The 13,856-nt window shown below is 44.5% G+C and overlaps 1 long non-coding RNA gene across 1 annotated transcript; it reads left to right on the forward strand.

Moving 5' to 3' along the window:
* The first annotated feature begins 3,671 nt into the window (after positions 1 to 3,671).
* On the forward strand, positions 3,672 to 6,300 carry LOC311592493. Its single transcript, XR_014777427.1, has 3 exons — positions 3,672 to 3,731; positions 4,425 to 4,582; positions 6,063 to 6,300. It is a non-coding gene; the product is annotated as an uncharacterized lncRNA (long non-coding RNA).
* Positions 6,301 to 13,856: the final 7,556 nt, after the last annotated feature.

Raw genomic sequence — 13,856 nt, forward strand, 5'->3', positions numbered from 1 at the left:
TTGGATCTCTTTGGGCTGGAGGCTAGCCTAATCTACATAGTGAATTTGTTGTGGGTCTGAGGTCATTTCGAGAGAAATTCACTGACTCTCTGACTCAGTTTTGGTTTTAGTAAATTAGAAACTTTTTATTAAAAAAAAAAAAAAAAAAAAAAAGGAAGAGTAGGGGACTGGCTAGGACCAAGCCAAACAGACTTTTCTATGAAAGGCCCCAGCTATTGTTAGCCAAAAGATTATAAAAGGAAAAAAAGAAAAACTACACAATTATAATGTTGGTGAGCCAAGGTAACTCATAACCCTGTCTGGGTGTGGGCAAGGCTCAGTTTTGTAACAGATGTTCAGCAGGTACCTCAGCCACCCAAGCAAGTGTTTCATACAAAAGTGGAGTAGCCTGCTTAATCTTGTGACTCATTGCCTTGTAAGAATAGCTGAGGCTGTGAAATAACTTGCAACAATCAGCTTTTCTTTCTTTTCTTTTCTTTATTTTTCTTTATTTTGGTTTTTCGTGACAGGGTTTCTCTGTGTAGTCTTGGCTGTCCTGGACTCGCTTATGTATAGACCAGGCTGGCCTTGAACTCACAGAGATCCATTTGCCTTTGCCTTCTCCCAAGTGCTGAGATCAAAGGTATGTGCCACTACTGCTCAGCTCTAGCTGATTTTTTGAAATTGTAGGATATTTTATATTTTCAGAAAAACAAGGAAGATTAAAATGTTCTCATATACCCTTGACCCAATTTCCCCTAATAGTATCTTAAATTAGAATGGTACATTTTCTGGGGGCTAGACAGCAGTTAAGAGCAGGGCCTGAGCCAGGCCTGAACTCAGCTCCCAGCACCCACTAGGCAGCTCACAAGAGCCGGGAGCTCAGCGCTAGTAGATCTGATGCCTTCTTCTGTTTTCCATGGTCAACTGTACTCAGCTGCCATAACCACACACAAAAATCCACACATATATATAATAAATAATAAAATAATTTAAAAGAGTGGTACATTTGTCATAAATATGATTAATATCAGTGCCCTCTTTCTTTCTGTGTCTCTCTTCCTGTTCCTATGTATGTGCAGGTGAGTGATGTGTGTCCATATGCATGTGCAGGTGTGAATGCAGGTGTGTGCATATGCATGTGCAGGTGTGAATGCAGGTGTGTGCATATGCATGTGCAGGTGTGAATGCAGGTGTGTGCATATGCATGTGGAGGCCAGAGGCTGACACTGGATGTCTTCTCAATTGCCCACCTTACTTTTAATGTATTGATTGATTGATTGATTGATTTTTGTAGGTATATAGATGTTTAGCTTGCATGTATATATGTATATCACATGCATGCCTGGTGCCTTTGGAGGCAGGAAGAGGGTGTTGCATCCTCTGGAACTGTAGTTACAGATGGTTGTGAGCTGCCATGTAGGTGCTGGGAATTGAACCCAGGTCTTCTGGAAGAGCAGCCAGTGCTCTTAACCACTGAGGCATCTCTCCAGCCCAGACTTTATTTTTGAAACGAGGTCTCTCACTGAATATGAAGCTCACCAGTCTGGCAAGTCTGGGCAACTACCCAGCTCCACAGGTCCATCTGTCTCTGCTTCTCCACTACTTTAGCTTTGAGGTTACAAATGCCACCATGCCCAGTTTGTTATGAGGGTGCTGGGCACCCTCAGGTTCACATGGGTGTACAGCAGGCACTTTACCCAGGAGGCCATATTCCCAGCCTTTTTATTTACTTATTCATTCGTTTTGTTTTGTTTTTTGAGACAGGGCTTCTCTTGTAGCCCTGGCTGTCCTGGACTCACTCTGTAGACCAGGCTGACTTCGAACTTACAGAGATCAGCCTACCTCTGGCCTCCTGAGTGCTGGGAGGAAAGGCATGTGCCATTACACCTGGCTTCATTCATTTATTATTGAGATGGGATTTCACTGTGTAGCCCTGGCTGGCATGGAGCTTACTTTATAGACCAGGCTGGCCTTGAACTCACAGAGATCCACCTGCCTATGAGCGCTGGGTTTACAAGTGTATGCCATCTTGCCTGACTCTCCCTGGGTCAGATGACCCTTAATGGGTCAGGTGTGCTAACTACCTTGATAGGTTCCTTGTGGTTGGACTTGGCTTGTGATGAGGAACCTGGCAGAGTAGGGTGCCATTTTCATCAGTTTATTACATCCCTATCAATGTGGCCTATCAGTGACATGAGCATTGATCACCCTGCTGAGGCTGAGGTAGTCAGCCATGTTTCCCCATTGTAAGTTTCCCCCACCCCAATGTACCCTTTGAGGCACCTTTCCCTTCCCTGAGGGGAGCAGAGCCTGCTTCCCACTCACTCCCACATCCCACCAGTCTCCAGCATCAAGGTTCCTAGACCTCCCACAGCTGTCCCCTGCCGTGGCTCTTTCAGCAAGAGGAGGACAGTGTCCTTGGTGTCACTACCTTGCCTCTCTCCTACCAAGACCATACTCTGCCTTGTCCCCTGGCATAGCCCTGTGGTCTGTGCTTCCTTACTCATCCACCCATGGCCCCACTGTCTTCTTCCTCTTCTTCCTCTTCCTCTCCCTCTTTTCCCTTCTTTCTTCCTCTTCCTTTTCCTGGTCCTGGGGATTAAGCCTAGGACCCCCCACATCTCTCGTACATGCGAACCTAGTGTTCTGTCTACCACTGTACATATACACACATGCACAGGCACACATGCACGCGCACACATACACACACACACACACACACACACACACAAGTTGGTTTTTTGAGATAGGATCTTGCTCTACAGCCCTGTCTGACCTGTAAGTCATTGTGTAGACCAAGCTGGATTCTGTCTTAATCCTTCTTCCTAGGCTGGCCTTTTCAGTAAACCATGCAGCCTATGGTGGTCTAAAACTCATGATAATCCTGTTACCTCAGCCTGCTGAGTGCTGGGACTACAGATGTACAACCCCAGATCTTGCTCTACTTTTCTGTATCTATCTCTCCTCTATCTATCATCTATCTATCTAATATCTACCTATCACCTCTCATCTCTTTTATCTATATCTATTTCCTGTGTATGAGTATGTTCCTGAGTGCATGTCTGTGCACCACACTTGTTCAGGAGCCCATAAAAGTCAGAAGAGGCCCTCGGATTCCCTGGAATCGGAGTTACAGGCAGTTGTGAGTCGCCGTGTGGGTTCTGGGAACAAAAGCTGGGTTTTCTGTAAGAGCAGTAAGTGCTCTTAACTGCTGAGCCCCCTCTCCAACCCCATAAGGACTCTGCCAAAGCAGCTATGGGGGTATGGTTAGGAGCCGTGGGTTAGTCTCCTCCTGTGCTGTTAGTGCAGATAAGTATCATCACTTAGGGGGAAATCAGCATCCTGTGGCTCCAAGGACACGAACATCATGTCTGTGTTATTCCTGCCCAAATGTGTAACCTAAATCTAATGAGGAAATATCAGACAAACCCAAACTAAGAGCATATCTCAAATTGGATTATATTCCAAACACATCAGGCTCATGAGAGACAGGAGAAGCTGGGAACTGCTTCAAACAGAAAACAAAGAAATGTAACATGCGCTCCTGGTTTAGATCGTTTGGCCACAGAGGAAAGGGTAGCTAGAAAAATGCGTTGCTAGGGCAACAGAATGTGGCTTGCAGACTGGGTAACAGTACAGAACCAATGATGATTTCCTTGTTCTCATAGCTACACAGCGATGAGGCAGGAGAATGACCTCCATTTTAGCAAAAGCATCCTGAAGTATTTTAGAGTGACAAGATGGCGTGGGTATGTATTCTGCTAAAACAGGTCAGAAAAAAAGAAAGAAATACAGCAATCAAACTGTGTGTACAGAACGATAAAGGAAACAATAAAAAGTTAATAACGTATAGATGTGGACAGGAGCATGCAGAAATCATTTGCACTGGCGTGTGTGTGTGTGTGTGTGTGTGTGTGTGTGTGTGTGTGTGTGTGCGCGCGCGCGCGTGTGTGCAGCCTGGGTCCCTGTACTGGTGTACTTATATGCGAAGGCTGTAAATCAATCTTGGGTGTCTTCTGCCTTTTGCTCTCCCTCTTAGTTTCTGAGGCAGGGTCTCTCACTGAACCTGGAGCTCACAGATTGGCGAGGCTCGATGGTTGGCCAGCAAGCCCCAAAGATCATCCTGTCTCTACCTTCCGCAACGAGTTTCCAGGCACACACTGCCATGCTCAGCTTGTCATGGTGCTGGGGACCCGAACTTAGGACCTCATACCTCATGCATGTGGAGCAAGCACTTTACCCATTGAGTGTGTGTGTGTGTGTGTACAACATGCAGGGACTGGTTCTGTCTGTCATGCAGGCTCTAAAAATCATCATTAAGCTTGGCAACAAGTTCCCTTATTCACTGAGCCTTCTTGTTTTGTTTTGTTGTTCGAGACAGGGCTTCTCTGTGTTAGCCTTGAACTCACAGAGATCCCCCTGCCTCTGCCTGTGTGTGCTAGGATTAAAAGTGTGCACCACCACCCGCGGCTTCACTGAGCTATCTTGATGAAACCACTCCCATATTTTTAAAGGACTCATTGGAACTTGCTATGAGACCAGCTTGTCTTTAAACTCGCACCCACTTCCTGCCTTTGTGTTCCGACTTCTGGGATTACAGGTACACACCAAATGTTGTATGATTGCTGTTAATTTTTCTGCATGGTTGAAATAATTTAAAATAATAGAAAACAAACTCTGCGCAAAGACATGTTCTCCCAAAGAAGCCTTTATCTAGGCTAGGACGTTAGCAGGCAGTGAGAGACAGAAGCAGTTCTCCCCGGAAGTCACAAGGGGGCACTGGCAAGCCGAGAAACGGATCTCAGCAGAGGCCTGCTTCCATTTCACTGTGGACAAAGACAACAGAGAATCAGGCAGCTGTCACAACCAGAACATCAACGCTGGAGACCTATGGAAAGCAGAGCAGTGTAGGGCTGGGGAGCCGACTCAGTGCTGAAAATACCTGCTGTTCTTGTGGAGTCCTGAGTTCAATTCCCAGCAGGCAGCTCATGCCTGCCTGTAACACCAGCTCCAGGGGAATCCCATGCCTTTGGGCTCCATGGGCACCTGCACTCACTCATGTACCACCCACATATTCTTAAAATAATCCTTTTAAAAAGGTATGTGTGTGTGTGTGTGTGTGTGTGTGTGTGTGTGTGTGTGTGTGTGTGTTGTGATGGCCATGTGGGAGACTAAACCCTAGGGTAGGAACTCAGAGACATTCGTTTGCTGTAGAGTAAGCCAGTATCACCGTCTTCTTATTTCCTGTTTTGTTTCTAGTTGATATTTAAGTTGAAATCCCTAAAGTTGGCAGTAAAAGCTCAGATTTCCATAGCATTTTGTACCTAGTAGTTTTTGTTTGTATATTTATTAAACAAATGCAAGTGTGGCCAAATGTGAATCCATTTTGCTTCTGTACTAATAAGTTAATATTTGGAGTGTTCAAAAGGCATAAAAATTGCTTGGCAGGCCAGGTGTGGTGGTGCACGCCTGTAACCCCAGCACTTGGGGAGGCAGGGGCAGGCAGATCGATGTGAGTTCGAGGCCAGCCTGGTCTACAAAGTGAATCCAGGACAGCCAAGGCTACACAGAGAAACCCTGTCACGAAAAACGAAAACAAAACAAAGCAAAACAAAAAAAAAATTGCCTGGCATTATTTTGTTTTAAAAAGAACACGGTGCCGTGCTATGGTGGCCCACACTTTTAATCCCAGCACTTGGGATGCAGAGGAGGATGGATCTCTGCAAGTTTGAGGCCAGCATGGTCTACAGAGTGAGTTACAGGACAGCAAGGGCTACGTTGAGAACCCTTATCTCAAAAACAAACAAAAACAACAACAAGAAAATAAATAAAACTTGGAAGCTGTAAAGATACAGACAGCTCAGTATGTAAAAAACGCTTGCTCTGTAGGGACCCGGACTCAACAAAAGAGATAGAAGGACCAATGGCGTGTCTCCCCGCTGCTGGCCAGGACCAATGGCGTGTCTCCTCACTGCTGGTCAGGACCAATGGCGTGTCTCCTCACTGCTGGTCAGGACCAATGGCGTGTCTCCTCACTGCTGGCCAGGGTCAATCCTCGTTACTGATACTTCTCTTTCTAGGGGATCAGCGGTCTGGAAGTGATAACGTCACATGAGACTGAACAAGCATGTGCAAATTTGACTCTTCCACGTGGCAACTTGGAACAAGAATTCACAGCTCGGGCTGGAGAGATGGCTCAGCAGTTAAGAGCTCCATCCGTTCTTCCAGAGGTCCTGAGGTCAATTCCCAGCAACAACCTGGTGGCCCACAACCATCTATAATGTGATCTGATGCCTCCTTTTGGCATGCAGCTGTCCATACAGATAGAGCACTCATATACGTAAAATTAAATAATTTTTAAAAGAAAAGGGGAGGACAGATGACTCATTGGTTAAGAGCTGGGCAGTTTACAGATGCTTGTAATTTCAACTCCAGGGGATCCACTGCCCTCTTCTGGCCTCTACGGGCACCCACACATACAGCATACACATATGCAGACACACAGAAAAAAAAAAAAGAAGAAGCAATTTAAAAAGTAAAACCCTAATTTTAACCTTCATTAATCCAAGGGTGTGGTGGGAGAGGGTTTTTGTTGTTGTTTTTTGTTTTTGATAGGATTTTAAAATTTTTTTCCAAGACAGGATTTCTCTGTGTAGCCTTGGTTATTCCAGACTCACTTTGTAGACCAGGCTGGCCTCGAACTCACAGAGATCAGCCTGTCTCTGCCTCCTGAGTGCTGGGACTAAAGGTGTGCGCCACCATGTCCAGCTTGATAGGATCTTAATCCAAGCTGACCTCAAGTTCACACTGAGGGTGACTTGACTCTCTGATCTTCCTGCCTCCACCTCCAGAGTGCTGGAAGCACAATGGCATATCTCCACACCAAACCTCATTCTGAGCAATTTATTGACCACAAGAGTAAGAGTGAGGCCGTCATCAACGTGTGTTCACAGCACCTCCGACCAGGATTAGTAGTGCACTTAAGGAACTGACCTTAAGGACAGAGGAACTGACCACCACAAGTAGAACAAAGCCCTGTGTGTGTGCACCGTGCAGTCAGCTCCTGAGGGGGGCGGGGCTTTGTGGTTCTGACTCTCTAAAAAGTATGTATAAAGTTCTGAATATATGCCTTTTCCTCTGAGGAGCATTTTGTTAATTTCTCAATGAAAGGTGAGAGCTTCTAGCACCATGGAAACAGCATGCATTTTGGAAATAATCCAATCTCAGTGTTTGCTACCACGGAGCAGAGTGAACTATGAATACTTCCTTGGTCTGTTGAGTCCCAGCTTCCTCTGTAAAACTGAAATGATATGTATGTTCAGTAAGACTTGAACTATGGGGCTGGAGAGATGGCTCAGCAGTTAAGAGTACTGTTTGATCTTCCTGAAGTCCTGAGTTCAATTCCCAGCAACCACATGGTGGCTCACAACTATCCGTAATGTGATCTAATGCCCTCTTCTGGCCTGCTGGTGTGCATGCAAAGACAGCACTCATATACATAAAATAAATAAATAAATAAATAAAATCTTTAAGAAAACAAAACAAACAAACAAACAAAAAAGAACATTGGCTGTACTACCAAAGATCCTGAGTTCAACTCTCAGCAACCACATGGTGGCTCACAACCATCAATAATGAGATTAGATGCCCTCTTCTGGCCCATTGGCTCACATTCAGGCAAAATATTGTATAAGTAATAAATAAAAAAATTTTAGCCGGGCAGTGGTGGCACACACCTTTCATCCCAGCACTTGGGAGGCAGAAGCAGGTGGATCGCTGTGAGTTCAAGGCCAGCCTGGACTACAAAGGGAGTCCAGGACAGCCAAGGCTAACACAGAAAACCCTATCTTGAAAAATGGAAAAAAGAAAAACTTTTTTAAAAGACTTGGACTATGTCATTGAGCTTAGAGAAACTGGCTGTAGCCCTCCCTATTTTCAGGACTAGATATAGAATATTATGCAGGAATTATAAAATATGTATCTATGTACATTCACCTAGGGGAAACTCCAAGATATTGAGTGAAAAATGGATAAGCCAGTGGGCAACAGACAGAGTGAACCCAATTAATAAAGTAAGATGAAGCTACATTGTTTACATAAATGAAAGAATACAGAGATGCAAGTTTTCAAAAGGCCTTAAGGGATATGTATATAGAACTAGGTGTGGTGGGTCTCAGCATTCAAATTGGCGAAGCAGGGCTTAGTGAATTTGAGAGCCTATCTTTTTTTTTTTTTTTTAAGATACATATGAAGCTATTGGACTTGGAGAGATGGCTCCATGGTTAAGAGCAATGACTTCTCTTCCAGAGGACCCAGGTTTGATTCCTAGCACCCACATGTTGACCTACAACTGTTTATAATTCCAGTCCCAAGAGACCCAATGCCCTCTGGAGGCACCAGGCATGCACAGGCAGGCACAACATCCAAAAAACTTAGATAGATAATATATATATATATAAAATATCATATATATGAAACTGTTAACCCTAATTTCTTAGAGCAGACTTTTAATTCTGTATAACTCAGTATTGTTATAATGTTTGTAGTTATGTACATACTGACTGTATGTTTTGAAAATTACAAGAAAAAATAGAGTAGTCATACCTATCACCAGAGTGACACAGTTTAAATGGGATGGCATTTGTGAGGTCTCCAGGACAGTGTCTAACCAAGAACGTATTCCATTTTTCTCTGTCCACTCTATTCAGCTGAGAATGAATAACAATAACAATTGCTGATATTTTAAAAATACATTTACTAACAGCATTCTTGTCCAATATCTCATTTCTAACCTTACTTTGCAAATGAACCCAGAGGTTAAGGAGATAAAGACATCTTTTGAAATTCTAGGGCCAGTTAGGTAATACAGTCCTTTCTGACTAAACATATTGATTTCTTTCTATCCTGCCATATTGCTATTACAGTAAGCAGCATGTCAGCCACCCTAATGGCCACAGGGTAGCCCAGGTCAGTCCCTGTGAAGCCCTACATCCCAGGTAAGGCTCACCAGGTGTTGCTCTTTCAGGCCTGCACCTTGCCCATAGGCACATAGCCAGCCCCATTAGCTCAGTGGCACAGTCCAAGTCTTACTGAATGATAAGACGCCATGCATCACCAAAGAAAGAACATACAGACAAAGAGTGTGCTGCTGGACTTTACACAAGTCAAGGGGTTCATTTGCTCTTTCTGTAGAATACTGGCCTAAAGAAGATGGGCTGGTGAGATGGTTCAGTGGATGAAGGCACCTGGTGATCTGGATTAGAGTCCAAGGACTCAGATGAGGGAGAGAATCTCAAGATGGATGTCCTCTGACCTTGATGTGGCATTTGCAAGCCACCCACCGCCACCCCCAGTTCTGTGTACACAAAATAAAGATGGCCTCAGATGCTCAACAAGTCTTACTATGAGAGCCAACTAGGACCCTGGGAGGTGTGTCATTGGAAGGCTTTGAAGGTCAAGTGCAAAGTCAAGGTGAAAAAGTGCTGTGTTTGATCGGCAACACCTGCCAAAGACACACAGAGCCAGCGGCTGCAAGCTTACACCGTTACACATCTATTTGCACACTTATCGACAGTGCTTTCATCTCCCTAAACAAATGTTTTCTTTAATTTCCTGATGCCCCCTTCTGACATGCAGATGTACACATAGGCTGAGCACTAAATAATAATAATAATAATAATAATAATAATAATAATAATAATAAGTAAATCTTTAAAAACTTTTTCCAAATTTTAACCGATTATTAATTCATATTCCAATCAGAATATGCTGGGGGATTTAGCTTTCCCTGCACTATGAGTAACAATTATCTTTTCCTTTTTTTTTAAAGATTTGTTTGTTATGTATACAGTGCACCTCAGATCACATTATAGATGGTTATGAGCCACTATGTGGTTGCTGGGAATTGAACTCAGGACCTTTGGAAGAGCAGCCAGTGCTCTTAACCTCTGAGCCATCCCTCTCGGCCCCAATTATCTTTTCCAACAACAACAAAAAGAGTCCTCATCTTTTAGATGTTCGGATGAGAATGGCCTCATGTTTAAATATTTGGTCCTCAGTTCACAGAACTGTTTGGGAGGATTAGGACGTGCAGCTTTGTTGAAGGAAGTGTGTCACTGAGGGTGGGTTCTGAGGTTTCACAAGATTTGTGATATTCCCAGTGTGCAAGTGTTGAGGGCTGGGAAAGGAGAGGCAGGCAATTACACACTTTGAAGGGAGAAAGTGAGCCTAAGGCTTTGAGCCTTTTCCTGAAGTGGGGAAAATCAGCACGTGTGTGTGTGTGTGTGTGTGTGTGTGTGTGTGTGTGTGTGTGTGTGTGTGTGTGTGGTAGAGGGGGCAGCTACTTCTTGTTAGATAAGATATGGTCAAGCTTTTCAAGCCCTGGCAAGAAATCATATATGCTTTGGAAATCATATGCTTAAATATTCTTTAACTTTGTAGAGCTGCTGACATTACCTAAAGAGAGAAACTAGGTTTAGAGCTGAGGGCCCAGGACTTTAAAGTGAGACACACGGCTATATGAGATTGATTTTATTATTAAATCATGTGTTTGTGTGCATGTGTGATTGCAGGTGCCAGAGTTCAAAGGAGACCATTAGATCCTCTAAAGCTGGAGTTACAAGCAGTTGTTAACTGCTGGATGTGGGTGCTAGGAATCTAACTTGGGTCCTCTGGAGGCCCAGCAAGCACTCTTTTATTTGTTTATTTATTTGTTTATTTATTTATTTATTGGTTTTTCAAGACAGGGTTTCTCTGTGTAGCCTTGGCTGTCCTGGACTCGCTTTGTAGACCAGGCTGGTCTTGAACTCACAGAGATCCGCCTGCTTCTGCCTCCCAAGTGCTGAGATGAAAGGCCATCACACCTGGCCTCAGCAAGCACTCCTAACTCTGAGCCATCTCTCTAGCCCAAACTCACCCATATATAAAGGTAGAAAAAAGAGACTAAGATGCAGTGGCATTGAGACGGGAAGAAAACCTAGTGTTACATCACTGAAGGGACAAAAAGCTGTTCCTCAAGAGAAAGGCTTATTGTTGGACATTGAACTCAGAAGCCTAAGCACAGAGGAAAACACTGGCTGTAAAAAAGATGAGTAAGATCCAGAGTGGAATAATGATGTAGTCTACAACATGCCCATAGGTTGCATTATTTTGAGAGCCTTTTATTTCTCGTCTCTGAATATTTACAGTGGCCTCTTGCTGGTGCCCAGGAATATACAGCATAAGAAGACAGGGATGCCAGGCTTTTAATCCTAGCACTAGGGAAGCAGAGGCAGGTGTGTTCGAGGCCAGCATGGTCTACAGAGTGAGTTACAGCCTAGCCTGGGCTCCATAGTTAGATCCTGTCTTTAAGGGGGTGAGGGAAGAGACCATGCTGGACAAGTACATTGCCTTCCGGCACACTAGAAGCCCTGGGTTTCTGGCTACCATGGCACTGGCCGATGAGCCCAGCACTTTGGAGGTAGACGCAGGAGGAATAGAAGCTCTGAGTCTCCTTGTGGGCCTTGTCCTTTTTGTATTTTGAGGTGTGGTCTCAGGTTGTCCAGGCTGGCCTCCAACTCACTATGTGACCGCATGACCTTGAAGTTCCAACCCTCCATCCCTCCTGCCTCCACACCACACACACACAGTCGTGTGCCACCGCTCCCAGCTACAAACTCAGGGTCATCCTTGGTTATAGAGAGCTGGAGGGCAGTCAGGACGACTTGAGACCCCATCTCATCAAACAAACAAACGAGAAAGCTCCATCTTTTATGTCATCCCAGGATCTAACAATAGAAAATGCAGGTTCCCTTCCTGTCTTTCCAAAGCACACAAGTAGATGATCTATAGAGAATAATTTTCCCATAATCATTTGGGAAACATCTCTGTACGGGCTAGAGAGATGTCTTGGCAACTGAGAGCACTCGGCTGCTCTTCCAGATGATCTGGGTTCAGTTCCTAGTACCCACATGGAGGCTCACAACCATGCCTTCATCTGGCCTCTGAGGGTAGCAGGCACATATGTGATGCCCAGACGTACATGCAGGCAAAACACCCATAAATATAAAATAATAAACTTCTTTTTAAAATCTGTGTAAGATGGTATTAGATATCACCAACATAACTGAGCAGCGGTGCTAACAGTGTAGCTCGCCTCGAGTGCACCAGGCCCTGGGTTCAGTCTCCAGCACTGTATACAGCCAGACACCAAGGCCTGTACCTACAGTCTAGCACTCAGGAGGAGGTGGAGACTGAAGGACCAGAACACAAGGACATCTTCAGCTACATAGCCTGTTTTAGGCCAGCCTGGGCTACATGAGACCTTTTCTAAAAAAAAACAAACAAACAAACCAGTTGTTCTGACACACAGGACTTTCTTTCCAGCCCTTGGGGACGGAGCAGCATCCAAATGGCCACTGAGTGAATTATTGATGCGTTTGTGAATAACTAATTTCTGTCTCTATCTTTGACAGTGATTTGCCCTTGGGAATTATTAGAGAAGCCTTCTCATAGCTCCTTTGTAATCTTTGAAGGTCACCACACAGGCAGCGTCTTCAGCGAGCCAGATCTGCAGCTGAGCATCCATGCCCCCCTCCCCCCACTGCAGAACCCCAAGGCCTGATAGGGAAAGCACAGGCAATTCACATCAAACACTTGCTCCTCACCTCCCGTTTACTCGGCCCCTTAGATGGGATATTTCTGTGTGCGGCCCACATGCTGGCTTTTAGGAAAGCCTGTGTAAAGGATCTCTTTAGCTCACTTGCCTCCCAGCCAGCATTCGAAGGGCTGCCAGCTTCCTTTCCAGGCTCAGAGCTACAGATGTAGAATTAAATTCTTTGGCTCTCGGTCTAGATCTAAGTGTAAGAAGCTGGGAGCTTGGGGATTCAATTACCTATCCCCTAACCTAACAGCTGGCCTGGATCACTTGCTACACCCTACTCTGTCTCGCAAATCACTAAATTTGAGAACAGACTTCCAGTTACCAAATGGGTAAACAGACCTAGTGCAGATTGGTGATCCTGTGTTGTAGAGTGGGCCACTTTTCCTTACAGGAAGGTTTCTTCCCCCAGGCTAAGATTTCTCTGACAGCCTTCATATGTACTTTCTCTCTCTCTCTCTCTCTCTCTCTCTCTCTCTCTCTCTCTCTCTCTCTCTCTCTCTCCACTAGGTTTGTACACTGTGATTTCAAGGTTGGCCTTGGCTCCATGAGACCTTGAATCAAAAAAATATTTTTTTAGCTGGGTGGTGGTGGTGCACACTTTTTATCCCAGCACTCAGGAGGCAGAGGCAGGTGGATCTCTGTGAGTTCAAGACCAGCCTGGTCTTATAGAATGAATTTCAGAACAACCAAAGCTACACAGAGAAACCCCATCTCACAAAACCTAAATTAATAAATAAGTAAATAACTTTTTTTTTTTTAAGTAGGAGAGGAAACTTGGAAGAAGAAATCAGGGGTGGGGTGGGGAATAATATTGAATAATGAGAAAGGAATATGATCAGAGTCCATTATATATGTAGGTGTGTATTTGTGTGCGAAATTGCCAATGAATAAATAAAATTTCTATTTATTTATTTATTTATTTATTTATTTAGGTTTTTTGAGACAGGGTCTCTCTGTGTAGCCTCGGCTGTCTTGGACTTGCTTTGTAGACCAGGCTGGCCTCGGAACTCACAGAAGAATAAATAAACATTTTAGAAAAGAGTTCAAGGCTATCTTCAGCTATGTAGCAAGTTCCAGGCCAGCCTGGGCAGCATGAGGCTTAAAACAAAAAAATAGGGAACATTACATAATCAATTTATCTACAACTTGCTTCTGCTTAAAAAAAAAAAGTCCACAGTGATTAAAAAAAAAGGGGGGGGGATGGGGAGGGCTTAGTTACATAACTTTCTAAAAT

The sequence above is a fragment of the Acomys minous genome (assembly GCF_964271855.1).
Source record: "Acomys minous genome assembly, chromosome: 2".
In the NCBI taxonomy this organism is placed as follows: domain Eukaryota; kingdom Metazoa; phylum Chordata; class Mammalia; order Rodentia; family Muridae; genus Acomys; species Acomys minous.